The sequence below is a fragment of the Triturus cristatus genome, chromosome 2_2 (assembly GCF_964204655.1).
Source record: "Triturus cristatus chromosome 2_2, aTriCri1.1, whole genome shotgun sequence".
In the NCBI taxonomy this organism is placed as follows: Eukaryota; Metazoa; Chordata; class Amphibia; order Caudata; family Salamandridae; genus Triturus; species Triturus cristatus.
The window spans coordinates 928297455-928312889 of record NC_140582.1 but is presented as its reverse complement, the minus strand read 5'-3'; the positions used below and the strand labels follow the sequence as shown (position 1 = coordinate 928312889).

General features: G+C 44.1%; 1 protein-coding gene across 3 annotated transcripts in view; it reads right to left on the bottom strand.

Moving 5' to 3' along the window:
- Positions 1-15435, bottom strand: part of CCDC149 (coiled-coil domain containing 149) — a 447317-nt gene that overhangs the window by 410251 nt on the left and 21631 nt on the right. The window contains exon 1 of one of the 3 annotated variants that reach the window (XM_085642339.1): positions 8552-8631. The exons of the other annotated variants lie outside the window; for them this stretch is intronic. The gene's annotated coding sequence lies outside the window, so the exon portion shown is untranslated. Of the gene's footprint in view, positions 1-8551; positions 8632-15435 lie in introns of those variants that run through there. 3 annotated transcript variants of the gene reach the window in all.

Below are 15435 nucleotides of genomic sequence, written 5' to 3'. Positions count from 1 at the left end.
GCATCCACAGTGAATAGGCATTTGAAGCAGTCTACGTGCTAAGGCCTGGCTCACTGCATGAGTACTTGGGTACTGACTGAATGATTAGAGTACAGCAAGGAGAGTGCGTGGGTGAATTTATAAGTGGTTGGCTTTTGACACAGTGAATGGATTAGTACTTGGTACTGAATGGGTCACAAGAGTGCAAAGGGAGTGACAGGATGTTTGCTGGACTGTATGGATACTGACTAGGGAATTGAAGGTGTGAAAGACAAGTGTATAGTATGTTAGAAGACTGCATGCATACTGCATAGACATTTGAAGCAGTCCATGTGGTAATGTATGGTTCACAACATGAGTACTTGGAAACTGACTAAATCATCAGACTACTGCTAGAACAGTGCCTGGGTAAAACTTTTAAATTTTCAGTTCTGGCACAGTGAAGAGAATAGTACATGGTACTGCACTTTAGTGTCTAACCCTGACTCATTTTATCAATGCATAAGCAAAGACTAGCTTCTAAAGCTACCAAAACTTGACAACATGACCGGTTTTAAAACAGTTATCTGTCAGCAAATACACGATGTTACCAAATGCTTCTCTCACAGTGGTTCCCAAATGCACACAGACTCACAGTGTGATTCTAGACAAGCACCACTATCCCTAGGAGTTTACCAAAACTCATTCACTACAGTGCAACTAGTAAGGGAACTGCACACAATCTACATATTTCAGGACTGCACTTTTGTGTCAAAGCCTGACTCATTTAATCAAAGCATAAGCAAAAACTGCCTTCTAATGCTACTAAAACTTGGCAACATGACAGGTTTTAAAACAGTTATCTGTCAGCAAATACACGATGTTACCAAATGCTTCTCTCACAGTGGTTCCCAAGCGCACACATACTCACTGTGTGATTCTAGACAAACAACACTATCCCTTGCACTATACCAAAACACATTTCTTCATCTAGAAGGAGTACTACATTTTAGTATAGAAACATAACTCATTTCACAAATTCATAAACAATGACTGGTTTCTAATTCTACCAAAATATAAGAACAGCACAGTTATCTGTCTGCAATCACATGAAAAACACAAATGCTTATCACAGAATGGTTTCTACATGCACACACACTGTCAATAAGATTGTAGAGAAAAAAAGTACTACCTACACTTTAGCAGGAGAAATACATTAGTCTGATTAAAATCAAAATAGTCTACATACATCCCCTCAATATTAAATAACTCACCTTTCAAGTTGTTTTGTAGATTAAGAAGTATATCAGTCACACACCAGATATCAGTCACACACCAGATTTTCTTATACAGAATCTCTGCACTGTGCACCTCTCAGCAAAACCAAGGAATGGCAAAGTTTCCCTTTCATTTTCCACACATATACATGTAAACATCAAATCACATTCCTTCACACATAAATTTAAAAGCAAACACAAATTTCTATTGGTTAAACATTTCAACCCTTTCCAAATGAAATAAATTTGAACCATTCCCCCAATCTGCCTTCTGCCTGTTACCATAGAAACAGGTCATGGAACACTGTACTGAGCACACAGGTCACAAGTTCAGCACACAATGTTGCTAATCAAGACAGCGTGTGCTTGACTTTTCAACATATCAGCTTATCATATATAATGTTCCTTACAATCAGTTTTTGTTAACCAATAAGAATCATGCGTTTAAAAAACAGAAATATACACCCTACCTTTCAGAGTAGAAAGTTGTCATACAACCAATGATTTCTTGTCTTTTTTCAAGTTTTTTTTCCTTGTATCCGCGCACCCAACGCGAGAGGATCTGTGCACCCAACGCGAGAGGATGCGCGCACCCTGTGCGCATTTCGCTGTTTAAAAAAAAAAAGTGGGGCCCCAGGGGGTCCTTCTGGGACCCCCTAAGCACCTCTAGAGGGTCAGAGTATTTCCACTCTGCCCCCTTTATATGTTTTACACACTTATTCCCTTTGGTTCTTCAGCCTCGCTTCTTCCGAGGCAGAAAATTTCCGCTAACAGTTCCTGGTTTCGAATGTAGACAGACACTCGACAGCCAATTAGCATTCAGCGCGCGATCGGGAGGGTGCGCGCTCGGTTTAGGGAGGGTGCGCTTACGGTGCGGGTAAGGTCCGCGGATCCTTCCCGGCCATAGATATCACTAACTTTTTTACCCTAATTTTCTCAGGAACTACTGAACAGATTCACACCATTTATGCAAAAGGCACGAGTCTGAACTGAGGACTACCTCTTTGCCAAATGTGGTGTCATTCCGTTCAGCGGTTCAGGCTGTAGCTGCGACAACAGATCCTATGGGAAATTGCATGGGGAAAACGCGTTTTGGGACCCCCCTTTTTTTCTGGCCCCGGCTTGACGAATCACTAGGCCTGGGCTAAAAATCCGTTCCGCTCGCGGAAATTGCGATAATTTGACATTTTCGTGTTCCACGGACAGCGCGAAAATGTTGAAATTTCCCCAATCCGCATTTTACCGGAAATTTTTTGCTTGCTCGCGCTGTAAAATAATACATTCTTGAGTGCGCGCGATCGCCTTACCTGAATCCCCGCGTTCGCCGACAAGTTTTCCCAATCCGGTCGTGTTCTCCACGAGATGTTGGATTGTTGGTAGCCATTTGCGCTGTCTCGCGACAGTTCGCGCCCACAGTAACATCATTCGTCGCGCGACCACGTCTTTCTTCTCGCAATCATGCTCCGCGAGACAAGTGAAAACAAGATGGCCGTGCCCGCGAGCAACAGCATGAGTAAGTTGGCGAGCCGCGACCACGCAGAACATACCGCGAACGAGCGGGGGAAAAAACTTCCGCATCTTCGCGATATTTCCGCGTGTTTGCGGAGATTTTTAAAATTTTCGCGATAATTTGCGAAAGAGAATTTCTCAAATCAGCCCACCCCTACGAATCACCACGAAACTTTCAGGGAAGGAGTGGAGCGGAGCTGGCCAAAAGTTTGGAAATTTTGCGAGGATTCATCAACCGGCGCCAGACTTCTTGGGAATAGAATGTTGCGGATTTCCTATGGAAAATAGGTCCTAACTATAACTATCTACTGGCGACCGCCAGTAGATAATATATATATATATATTTTACCGCCAGGCCGCATTTGATGCATACGTAACCAGGACCCTGCTTGGTTCACCTTGGGCTGTCACTGTCCCCCATCTTCTCCTGATGAAGACTCAACGCGACTACCCAATGGAGCACATTATGGGTTGAAACGTCGACAACCACGCAAGGCCCAGATTGACCAAAGCTCTGCTTATCAAAAGGAACATTATTAGCTAACGGAGCCATTGGATTTCCATAATTATCTGGCCTATCCCCCCATGTACATAAGTTTTGACCCCTCTGTATATATTGCACAATTGTTGAGCACTGAGCACATATGTCACATGATCACCATTTATGTGTAAATATTTCACCATATGTTGACAGCCTTGATCTACTACATATGTGAATGTATATGAATGATTTAATTCTGATAAAACATAAACAGTAGACAGCAATTTTGAGTCACGTGTTTATTGTTTGAAAAGGTTTTCTTTGTCTAGGCGTTTGAGATACTGATGTTAAAAGTAAAATTGTGACACATGTGACACTAAGAGCGCTTAAAAATAACCGATAAAACCCGACAGAACCACTCTTTCTATACTAGAATAGGGCATAGTGTGCCTGTACACAGAGCTAGTAAAGCTCTATGGCTGGAGCTTCAAACCCATCCCTCCTGAAGGGCACATTGAGTATCTCCCCCTTTATGTGCAGCTGTATAACCTCCTTGGCCAAGCGTATCAGCAGTGTTGTAAGCATTTTAAAGAAATGTCACCCTGGTGAGTAAGGGATATTAAGGCACAAATACAATAACCCTGGCAATATGACCATTTCAATGTGGGAGATTCGACCCGCAAGGGATAGAGGTAATGATGTCCAGCAGGTAATACCATCTGTCACGTTGGCAAGAACCTTACTATAATTTGCCTGTATAAGTTTGTCTTGATCTCTAGATATCTTTACACCCAGATATTTAAAATTGTCATCACACCACAACAACCGGAAGTCCGGCTGACACTTTTGGGTTGAATCAGTTAGAGGAAAGATATTTGTTTTTGCCCAGTTTATTTGGATGCCCGACAAACCCCCAAATTGAATACATTATGTCCCCAGACTATCCTGAGGATCACGGAGATATAGGGTAATAGCATCAGCGTACAGCGAAACAAAGATATGTCTAGTGAGATATCTGATGGCATAATGACGGTGATGTTGTCAAAGCTTTGCGACCAACACAAATAATAATGGCGATAGAGGACAGCCCTGTCGCATGCCATGAGTGATGAGGAACGCCTCTGAGCATCACCCATTTCTTTTGACCTTGGCCATTGGCTGGGATTATAGGAGAGCAATCTATGTCAGAAAAACTTGGGGGAATCCCTTGCGGCGAAACACAGCTAATAAATAATCTCACTTCATTGTATCATATGCTTTGGTGGCGTCGGGGAACACCGCAGCTGCAGACAAATCGGGGTCAATATCCTGCATCAGTGCAAACGGGGCACACAAATTATGGGAGGTCGACTGACCTGCTATGAACCCGGATTGATCCGGACATACCAAAAATGTCATTATTAGACTGAGGCGGTTTGCCAGCACCTTGGCCAATATCTTGGCATCACAATTGAGGAGCGACAGGGGCCTGTAAGAGTAAGACAGTGATCACGGACTCTCTCATAGGCTGTGGTAGCACATCATGTTGTTTTGCCTCATAGTAAACTGCCCTCAACAGCAGAGTAAGAGTGCCAACATAAGTTTTATCAAAAACAGCGGGTAGGCTGTCAGGGCCAGGGGCCTTCCCGACCAGTTATTGCATTATGGCCTCTCATATCTCATCCTCTTCAATATCCACTGCAAGGAATTCTCTCTGTGCGTCGCTCAACCACCCCAGTGCAACATCTCCTAAATAAGCATCAACATCCACCTCCTGGCTTCTCGTTGAGGTGTAAAATGTACCATAAAAGGAGGCGAATACATGTAATATGTCCAGAGTATCCTGTACTAAGGCACTTGCTCTATCTGTGATCTCAAGCATCGTGTTTGCAAACCGGGGCTGACGTGTCAGAGATGCCAGTGCATGCATTCTCCCTCACCATATATCCTTACCTGTGCGTATTTGCCTCGGTATAAGGATTCACGTTCAGCAGTTTCTTGAAAGTCAGATTGAGCTGCCATTAAGCGTGGCCTGTAATGCCCACAAAATAACTTCACTGTTAGCCATGCAGATTCCCCGAATTGTAACTTTAAAGGCTTCCCAGACAGTACTCAGCTTGGGTACAGATTCCTTGTTTCTCTCAAAAAAGTCTCTAATTTCTTGTCTTATCTCCACTCTGAATGGGGTATCCATGAGAATCTGTGGAGAAAGACACCACAACAGATACGTTAAGAAAGCCCTCGGGGCCACAGTTACAATAGAACGGGGGAATGATCTGAGTAAGTATGTGCCAAATGGATAGTGTCTCTGATCCAGGACCCCAACCCTCGCGATAAGAGGTAATCTAGTCTGGAGCAACTTGCATGTACGCCTGAGTAAAAGGTTCCCTCCCTCAGCTGTGGATGTAGTGTGCGCCAAACATCTAACATCACCTCCTTCGCCATAATGTCCCGGGCACGGCGGGCAGCCATGCCGTGGGGGGCAGACGGGCCATGTTGCCCATCCAGGTTTGCATGAATAGCCAAGTTGAAATCTCTCCCCCTTAGGAAGTATGTGGAGCCAATATCAGTTATCTGTCCCCAGAGTCTATTGAAGAACAAGAAATCATCAGTGTGGGGGACATAACAATTTGAAGTGGTGAGTGAGAAAGATGCCAAAATGCTCGGTATCATGGTATAGCAGCCCTGAGGGTCATTATGCACTCCCTGTGGGACATACGGTGTACCCTTACACACCAATGTGGCACTTCCCTGCGAATATGAGGAATGTGCAGCAAATTGCCTGTCGGGTGCCCAAAGTGTGGCAAATGGGGGGTGAGCAGTATCAACAAAATGCGTTTCTTGTAATAGGGCAATATGTATGTTGTCTAGATATGCAAGTATATGCCCGCGCTTACGTGGGTCTCCAAATCCCCAAACTTTCCATTTGAGGCAGTTAATGCAGTAGCTAGTACTATTATCTCTTATGGTTCGGATGTCAACCATGGCGAAAGACATATCAAAGATCTAGCGGGGCAGACCAGACTAAGCGGTGCCATGTTGGTGTGTCTATCACCACGTATCAGCCATCGTACAGGTACAGGTGCATAAGATTACAAATACAACAACCCCTGTCCCACCCCCCACCCACACTGGCGGCCCAATCCCAGCAGGAATAACAGTCCCACCCAAATCCCAAAAGCTAATGATAGGTAAAGGAATAGTCTGGTACCATCCAGATATGATGCAGGGGCGTGATACCTGGTGACACGTAATTAGAGGGATTTCAGATGAAAAGATAATAGCACAGGGTAGAAAACAAAGGGAGAAAAGGAATTAAAAATAAAGAGGGAGAAGAGAGATCGAAGAGAACAGAAAAGGAATATTATATATAGTATCAAGCAGGAGAAGTTGGAATTATCACAAGCGGGAAAGGAACAGAAGGCCCAGGGTTAAAAAAAGAACTACCAAAGTGTTAGATAAAATTGCAAGGATTGTCCTGTAGAGAAGCCAACCAGAGAGCTAAGCGGAATCCCCTCGCCATGGCGAGGTTGTTCGGGCTTGACATCATATGCCCCGTGTACCTCACATTACATCGATATAGCTAATTACAATAATGTGTATATGATCAGGCCCTACATATGCATTTGGTGCCAGAGTGATGGCATAACAGAAAGACAAGATACGTCTGAAGAATAGGTTCTTATATTTTTTGCAAGCTGGTTTAGTCAAAGCGGGCAGCTCAGTCCCAGGTGCCCCCAAGTTGGATGAGTCTTACCAATGAGGATCAACTCAGTCTTGTTCCAATAGTGGGGAGGAGGTCCCCGGGGGGAGCACCTCCCGAACCGGGGTGGAGGACGCTGTGTCCCATGGTGTTTATGTATGTATGTATGTATGTATTTTGTATTTATAAAGCACACTGTGTCCAAAAATTGAATCCTGGCGCTAGCTAAACCACTATGTAAGGGAGTCAACTGGAATAAGTCTGAAGGAGCAGAACCTGACTGTTAGTGAGGAAAGAGCCAGGTTTTCAAGGACTTTCTAAACATAAGCAGATCAGTATGGGATTTAATTAAGTCGCCTGCTTGCTGGGGGGAGGTGAAGATATGGTCTTTTCCCATATGCAAGATACGAAGTCTTGCCCGGTACAGCACTGAATAAGGAATATTGGCTTGTCGCAATTTTTGTTTGAGGGAGAGAAATTTATGGTAGGCCTCTTGAACTGCAAGTGTGAAATTGGGATAGAGAGCCACTGCGCAGCCCTCAAAATGTAGTGTGTGTTTTTTTGCGGGCAAGATGTAAAGCAGTATCTCTATCACCATTATTTAACACCCTGGCTATTATAGGGCGAGGAGTAGTCGTCAACGTTCTGTGGGCCCTTTCCACTACGAGGAGCTTGGAAAATACACCTGTGCCAAATATTGTGGTGAGGAGGCATTCCATAAATTCTTCCATTCGACCAGTGTTTGAGCATTCGGGAATCTCTGTAAAACGAAGATTATTTCTATGTGATCTTTCTACTATATCCTCGTTCTTTGCTGATATTACTTTGAGTACTTTCTCCATGTTGATAAGTTGTTCCCCCCGGCTTGATGCAGTATCTTCCACTTCAGACAATATATGCTCTGCCTCTGTTGTGCGACTATCATGATTTTCCAGTTTATGAGTGATAGCATCCATTCTGGTGCACATACTGTCCATCTTACTCTCAATGGATGTGCAAATGTGTTGCATTGCTACTAGTCAGGATCTCATATCTGCTGTTTTTATGCGCTCTTCAGTGGAGGAACCCTCTGGCCCGTGTGATCAGTATTTCTACCCATCATGTGGGTGGACTTACAGGCATCAAACTGGAGTTTGGTCTGACGGCCGTCAGTTTTGCCCATCGTTGTGGACCAAAAGTCTGTCTGGACCGAAAGCACCAAGGTGCAGAGTGTGTTTCTTCCTGCCCTCTCAGAGAGGGTGTAAATGCCCAGGAGTAAGCACCAGTCCGTGCGCAACCATGAGGTTCCGCCACACCTCCTGTGGCAAGTGAAGAGAGGTGCGAGTAAACCCGTGCAGTGTCCGATGGTGACAGAACCCGCAGTATGCTGGGCTGTAAAGCATAGGTGCCGCTCACAGCCTCAAAGACTCACACAATCCTCAACTACAAGGTCTGTGTGGATGGTGTACTGCATGAACGAAGGAGCAAAAGGGGAGCATGATACATTGGGCAATGGTGTACAATGAAGTAGAAGGGGGTGTTGAGTCTTTTGTACGATTCAGGTAACATCGTTCTTATCTATGCATTTTGCAAGCTATGGCGGAGGAGGAGGACAGGCGCAGGGTAACAGATATACAATAAACTGCACAGTATCTTCAGACTCACCTCCCAGCACTCAGGTGTGTTTGCTGCTCAAATCCAGTGCACGGCGGTTCAGCGCAGAGCAGCACTCGGCACAGCGTCTCTCCCGCTGCAATCAATTAAAGAACGGATCACTCCCGAAGTGTGTCCCCACTGCCTCCGCTCCACCACAGACTCCAGGGCTGCTGCCCACCATCCACAGGCCTCCAGGCGCCTCAATCCCCCCACAGGACTCAGGCCCCCTCAGGCGATCCAAGCAGGCCACGAACCCTCCTCACCCACCCCGGGGGCAGCGTATGACAGCATCCTCTCCAGAGTGACAGCAAAGAAATTCGGAGAGGGAAATGAAGGCACCACACAGCAGACCCGCACCTCACCAGTCAGTCAGCTCAGCAGCCAGCCGCTCCCGGGTCCAGGAAAGTCAGCCGGCAGAGCAGGGTCCCCCACCGCAAACAGGTCACTGCCTCCACCACCACCGCCAGAGCGCACAAACAAAGGTACATGTCCTATATGTTTTTCCTCTGTGTTGAGTACGTACGCCAGCCCTTGCCCAGAAGACAGCAGTCAGGCTGCCAGTATGTCAAGGCCCGTGGTAGGTCAACAAGGTCACCCCATTGATTCACATGCTAGTTTTCATTTGTTCCCCCCGAAAGCCAGGTGATTCTTTGTCCTGCAGTATACAGCACACGCAGGGGGCAGTTTTTAAGGCTGATGTGGGAGTTCGGGGTAGGATATTGATGGATATAGGCCCCAAACTGCATGAGCCTAATGGGCGTGTAGCCATCTTACACCATGGTTCTTTAGCGCCCCCAGGCATTTATTAAAATTAATGGGATGGCCTCACACCACCCTCGAGTGTCAAACTTCATCATCGGCCATCCCGCACTTGTCAAACCATACATTAATGGTGGGCGTGCCCCTCGCAAGTGGCTGAGGGGAGTTTTTTTTAAAGGGATCTGAGGGAAGGGGAGTATCTAGTAAATATCCCTACCACCTACCAGCAACACTACTCTGAATTTATTATGTGGCGGAAGAGGGATGATTAAAATAAGTAACAGAACACACAACAGCATGCAACCAGAGTCTGACAACATTAAAGAGGATTGTGTTGCATCCTTTATGCAGTTTTATTTTCGTGTAAGTGATCCAGTAAGAAGAAAAAAAACTACATATAATGTTGGAAAATGTACTTTCACACTTATTCTTGAGGCTTCACACAGCTAGTTTGGTTTGGCTAGGGACTAGCAATACCAATGCATAGCTGGTTTGGGAGGGATGATGAAAGCTTTTTTTTTTTTTGCATATTTATATAGCGCGAACTCGACCCGAAGGTATTGGAGCGCTTTACATAGCACCGTATTTACATTACACATTCAGGCACGGGGAGATTAAGTGATTTGCCCAGAATCACAGGATGTGGACGCGACCTCGAGGCTCGAACCCTGGTTTCCTGCACCAGAGGCGGCAGCGCAGCCGACGGACCACATCCTCTCTTCCAAGGGGCCGCTATGCATCTGTGAAGACTGAGCACAACAGGTATGTGTGGGACAGGGGGCTTCGCCAGGGGCCTGGTCATCAGCCCAGTCCTGCGACCAGAGCACACTATCGAGGGTTAGGTGCAGTCATCATAATGGCTCTTTTTCATTCGCTGAAAGAAACCTTGTGTAAGCTAACTAATGGTTACCTTTATTTATAAATAACATTGGCTTATAAAATGCCTCAAAAATAGCCTTAAGAACTATGATATAGTAATAATTTTAAACATAAAAAACACTGAAATTCCCCAGTTGTGATAAGCTGTATAAACCTTAAGTCATGACACACCTGCCAACTCACACTGTGCCACTGTGTGTCACACAAAATTTACTCCTTTCATATGGTCACACGGTGAAGATCTGTCATTAAATGGTGGCAGGAAAAGCAGATGGAAATCCCTGTGTTCAGTGTGTTTCCAGCTCATCTTTGGAGGCTGTAAGCAGTCAATGTCATTAAAGGGTGTGAAAACATCCTAGGACATTGGCAACAACTCATCAACTTTTTGTTTGAGGGGGAAGGAGGTGGATGGGGACATCACTGATGACATCTCAAAGGACATCATACGCAACATTGCTGGGTGCAGGGTGCACCTGCAGCTCTCCGCCCTACACAAGGCTGAGGAATGTGTGTTGTCAGTTCTGTGAACTTGTGTTTTGTGAGGTTAATGAAAAAAATAAGGGGGCAGCTGCACAAGGTACTACTGCGCACAGGTGAAGGTCATGCGCAGAAGGTTTGGGAGGAAGAAGGGATGGGTGCAAGGTGCAGCCAAAGATCACACCTTGTACCCAAACCCATTCTGCACTGTAACAGGCTGTGTGCAGTGGTCCCTGTGTACTCACGGTTCTGGGCCTTTCATATCTGTGTTTCAATTTATATCCTCAGAATACACTGCACATAGTATTTGGTGATGTTCAGCTCCTTGGAGGTTTATAATGTAATCTTCAACCAATTTTTGTGCTCTCTCATCCTGCACATACTTTGCATCGCACATTATTCGCTCATACAGTGATGTTATCAACGGCACTGATGATGACATTTAAAATAGGATTTGTGATGTCATGTGTAAGGTCACAAGCAGATGCACTCAGAATACGACGCATCTGCAGCAATGAGGAAACCTGTAAAGACCATCTACAGGAGCTTGCTACATTATTTAAAAGGTGAGTCTATCCTCTGCATATCATACAGCAACAAATTGACAAGACTTTGCAGTTACCCAGAGACGCACTTATTTGGAATACCAACGGCAGAAACAAAAGTGACAGAACTCCATTTGTAGTTGACTATCATCCATCAGCTCCTAACTACAGAAATATAATGCGAAAAACATTTCCCTTACTGTCCACCTGTGAAAAATTACAAAAGGTTTTTCCAAAACCACCAGTCATTGCTTACCGCAGAGCTCCAAATTTACGATCTCTTACTGTGAGAGCTGAACTCAAGCAAGCTGTAACAAATGCAGGGGTTCATTGCTGTGACTCTAAAAGGTGCATCAAGTGTGAATATCTTTTACTAACATCATCTGTAACTAGTTCTGTTACGAGAAGGACCTATGCAATAAGGCAGCATCTTACATGTCGCTCAACATGCATTATTTATGTGATTCAGTGCCAACGGCAAAGCTGTAAAAAACAATATGTAGGCCAAACAGTGAATGACCTACGTACACGATTCAGGAACCACAAATCTGCGATAATTAATAAGAAAATTGACCAGCCTGTAGCCAATCATTTCAACCTTGTGGATCATTCACTATCAGATTTGAAGATTTTCCCTGTGGAACATGTTTCAAAGGAAGAACTACTGTACTGCAGGGAAAACTTCTGGATGTACCTTTTAAAATCACTGCATCCAGATGGACTGAACATTACTGACAACACAACCTGATTACTGCATATCTCAAGAGCTCTCAGGACTGAATCTTCACTCATGATGCTTTTTTTAAAATTCAGCTGTCATCTGTGCAGCCACAGAGCAAACCATCTTGTACTACCTGAGGAAGGAGGAAGCTGAAACGTTGTAGTGGAAATATATATTTTTGTTCTTTGGTGAATCTATCTTCTTTCTTGGATATATATATATATATATATATATATATATTATCTGCTGGCGGTCGCCAGTAGATAGTTATAGTTAGGACCGTGTTTCCATAGGAAATCTGAAAATTCTATTTTGAATAACTTTGGCGCTGGTTGACGAATCCTCGCGAAATTTTCAAAACTAATGGGGCGCTCCGATCAGCTCCTACCCTGAAAGTCACGGGGTGATTCGTCAAGCGGGGGCCGAGAAAAAAGGGGGGTCCCAAAACGCGTTTTCCCCATGCATTTTCTCATAGGACCTTTAGTCGAAGGTACAGCCCGAACGGCTGAACAGAATTACTTGAAATTTGGCAAAGAGGTAGTCCTCAGGTCAGGGAAGTGCCTTTTGCATATATGGAGTCAATCTGTTCAGTAGTTCCTCAGAAAATTGCAGTTAAAAGCACATAAATATCTATAGCCGCGCACCGTGCGCGCACCGTGCGCGCACCCTAACGTGCGCGAGCGTAATTCTGATTGGTGGTTACATGTCAATCAACGTTCGAATCGGTCGAAATCAGGAAGTGTCTGCCGCCATTTTGTTTGTTTTGAGTGCGAGAGTGAAAAAGGAAGGTGGCGAACGTGAAAAGAGGGCAGGGTAGAGAGTTCCTGACCCCCTAGCCTTTGTCAGGGGGTCCCTGACGGACCCCTAAGGCAGAAAAAAAACATTCTTTTTTTTAAATCGCGGGGTGCGCGCACGGTGAAAAACCATTAAAAAAATAAATAAAAATAAATACATAACTTAGCATTTAAAAAACCTTACAAATTCACTGAAAAAAACATAGGTTTCACACACGTTATAGTTAGGAATTAGCATTTAAAAAACCTTGCAAATTCACTTAAAAAACGATAGGTTTCGCACATGTTATAGTTTGGTGGACATTTCACTCGTGAAAAACCAATGAAATTCTCCCGTTATAGTTAGTGGAGATAACTATAACTCGCGCGACCGCCACTCTATCACAAGGATGATGTCATCAGTGATGTCATGAGTGATGCCACTGATCATGTCATGAGTGATGTAATATGTGACGTCATGAGCAGAGGATTGCGGGCGCGCAAGTTATAGTTATCTCAACTAACTATAACGGGAGAATTTCATTGTTTTTTTACGAGTGAAATGTCCACCAAACTATAACATGTGTGAAACCTATCGTTTTTTAAGTGAATTTGCAAGGTTTTTTAAATGCTAATTCCTAACTATAACGTGTGTGAAACCTATGGTTTTTTCAGTGAATATATATATATATATATATATATATATATATATATATATATATATATATATATATATATATATTCATTCAGAAGATTTACATTGTATTTTCTGGTTGCAGAAAGTGTCAAGGCGACACTGTACATTTATTTTAGATTAGACAATGTTGAAGTCACAGTGCTGATTGCTCGGGAGCACAGAGTGCTGAGGTGACCCCGTATATTTGCCGTATAGAAGCCGTTTTGTGCGGTAGCAGAAGGCACTGGGGTGACCTTACATATTTGGGTCATACAAGGTCATTTGTTCGACAGCAGAGAGCGCTGAGGTGACCCTGTATATTTGTTTTGAATCAGATAATGCTAAATTAACAATGCTGGTGCTGAGGCGATCCTATATATTAGCCTCATACAAGACATTTTGCCAGGTAGCAGCTCTCTACTACTCTCTACTGCTCTCCACTCACTACTCACTCTCTACTACTCACTCTCTACTACTCTCTACTACTCACTCTGCTACTCACTCTCTGCTACTCCCTACTCACTCTCTTCTACTCTGTACTACTCACTCTCTACTACTCACTCTCTACTCCCTACTCACTCTCTTCTATTCTGTACTACTCACTCTCTACTACTCTATTACTCACTCTCTACTACTCACTCTACTACTCTCTACTCACTCTCTATTACGCACTCTCTACTACTCACTCTTTACTACTCTCCTCTACTACTCACTCGCTACTCTCTCTACTACTCACTCTACACTACTCTCTCTACTACTCACTCTCTACTACTCACTCTCTGCTACTCTCCTCACTCTCTACTACTCCCTTTATATTACTCTCTACTACTCTCTACTACTCACTCTCTACTACTCACTCTACTACAATCTACTTCTCACTCTACTACTCACTCTCTACTACTCTCTATTACTCACTCTCTACTACTTACTGTCTACTACTCACTCTACTCACTCTTTACTACTCTCCTCTGCTACTCACTCTCTACAACTCACTCTCTACTACTCTATACTACGCACTCTCTACTACTCACTCTCTGCTACTCACTCTCTGCTACTCACTCTCTTTTTTCCACTCTACTACTCTCTACTCACTCTCTACTACTCATGTTCTATTACTCTCTACTATTCACTCAATACTACTCACTCTCTGCTACTCACTCTACTACTCTCTACTCACTCTCTACTACTCACTTTATACTACTCTCTACTCCTCACTCTACTCTTCACTCTACTACTCTCTACTACTCACTCTACTATAATCTACTACTCACTCTACTACTCACTCTCTACTATTCTCTCTCTGCTACTCACTCTCTGCTACTCTCTACTCACTCTCTACTACTCTCTAGTACTCACTCTACTACTCACTCTCTACTACTCTCCTCTACTACTCACTCTCTGCTACTCACTCTCTGCTACTCACTCTCTGCTACTCGCTCTCTGCTACCCTCTACTCACTCTTCACTACTACTTTCTACTACTCATTCTCTACTACTCTCTATTACTCACTCTCTACTACTCACTCTCTACTACTCACTCACTCTACTACTCACTCACTCTACTACTCTCTACTACAATCTGCTACTCACTCTCTACTACTCACTGCCTACTACTCACTGCCTACTACTCACTCTCTGCTACTCACTCTCTGCTACTCACTCTACTACTCACACTCTACTACTCACTACTGCTCACTCTCTACTCCTCACTCTCTACTCCTCACTCTCTACTCCTCACTCTCTACTCTACTACTCTCTACCTCGAACTCTCATAAATACAAATATATGCATGCAAACATATACATATATGCACTCATATGCATGTTATGCATATGAAAGTTTGAAAAACACTAATAAAAGTGAAGCTAAAAAGCCGTCTAATTACAAACAGGACTGCTTTAACTTAAACGAAGGAGAGACCTATTGCACTTTCAATGCTTGTTTCCAAAAGGGTTTATCGCTGAAAAGTGAGAAGACAGCAAAGGTCTCAGTGTAAGCGGGAGTTAATCTCCACCCTGCTGATTTCGTTTAGTTCATTTAAATGCACAAATGCCACACAGCTGA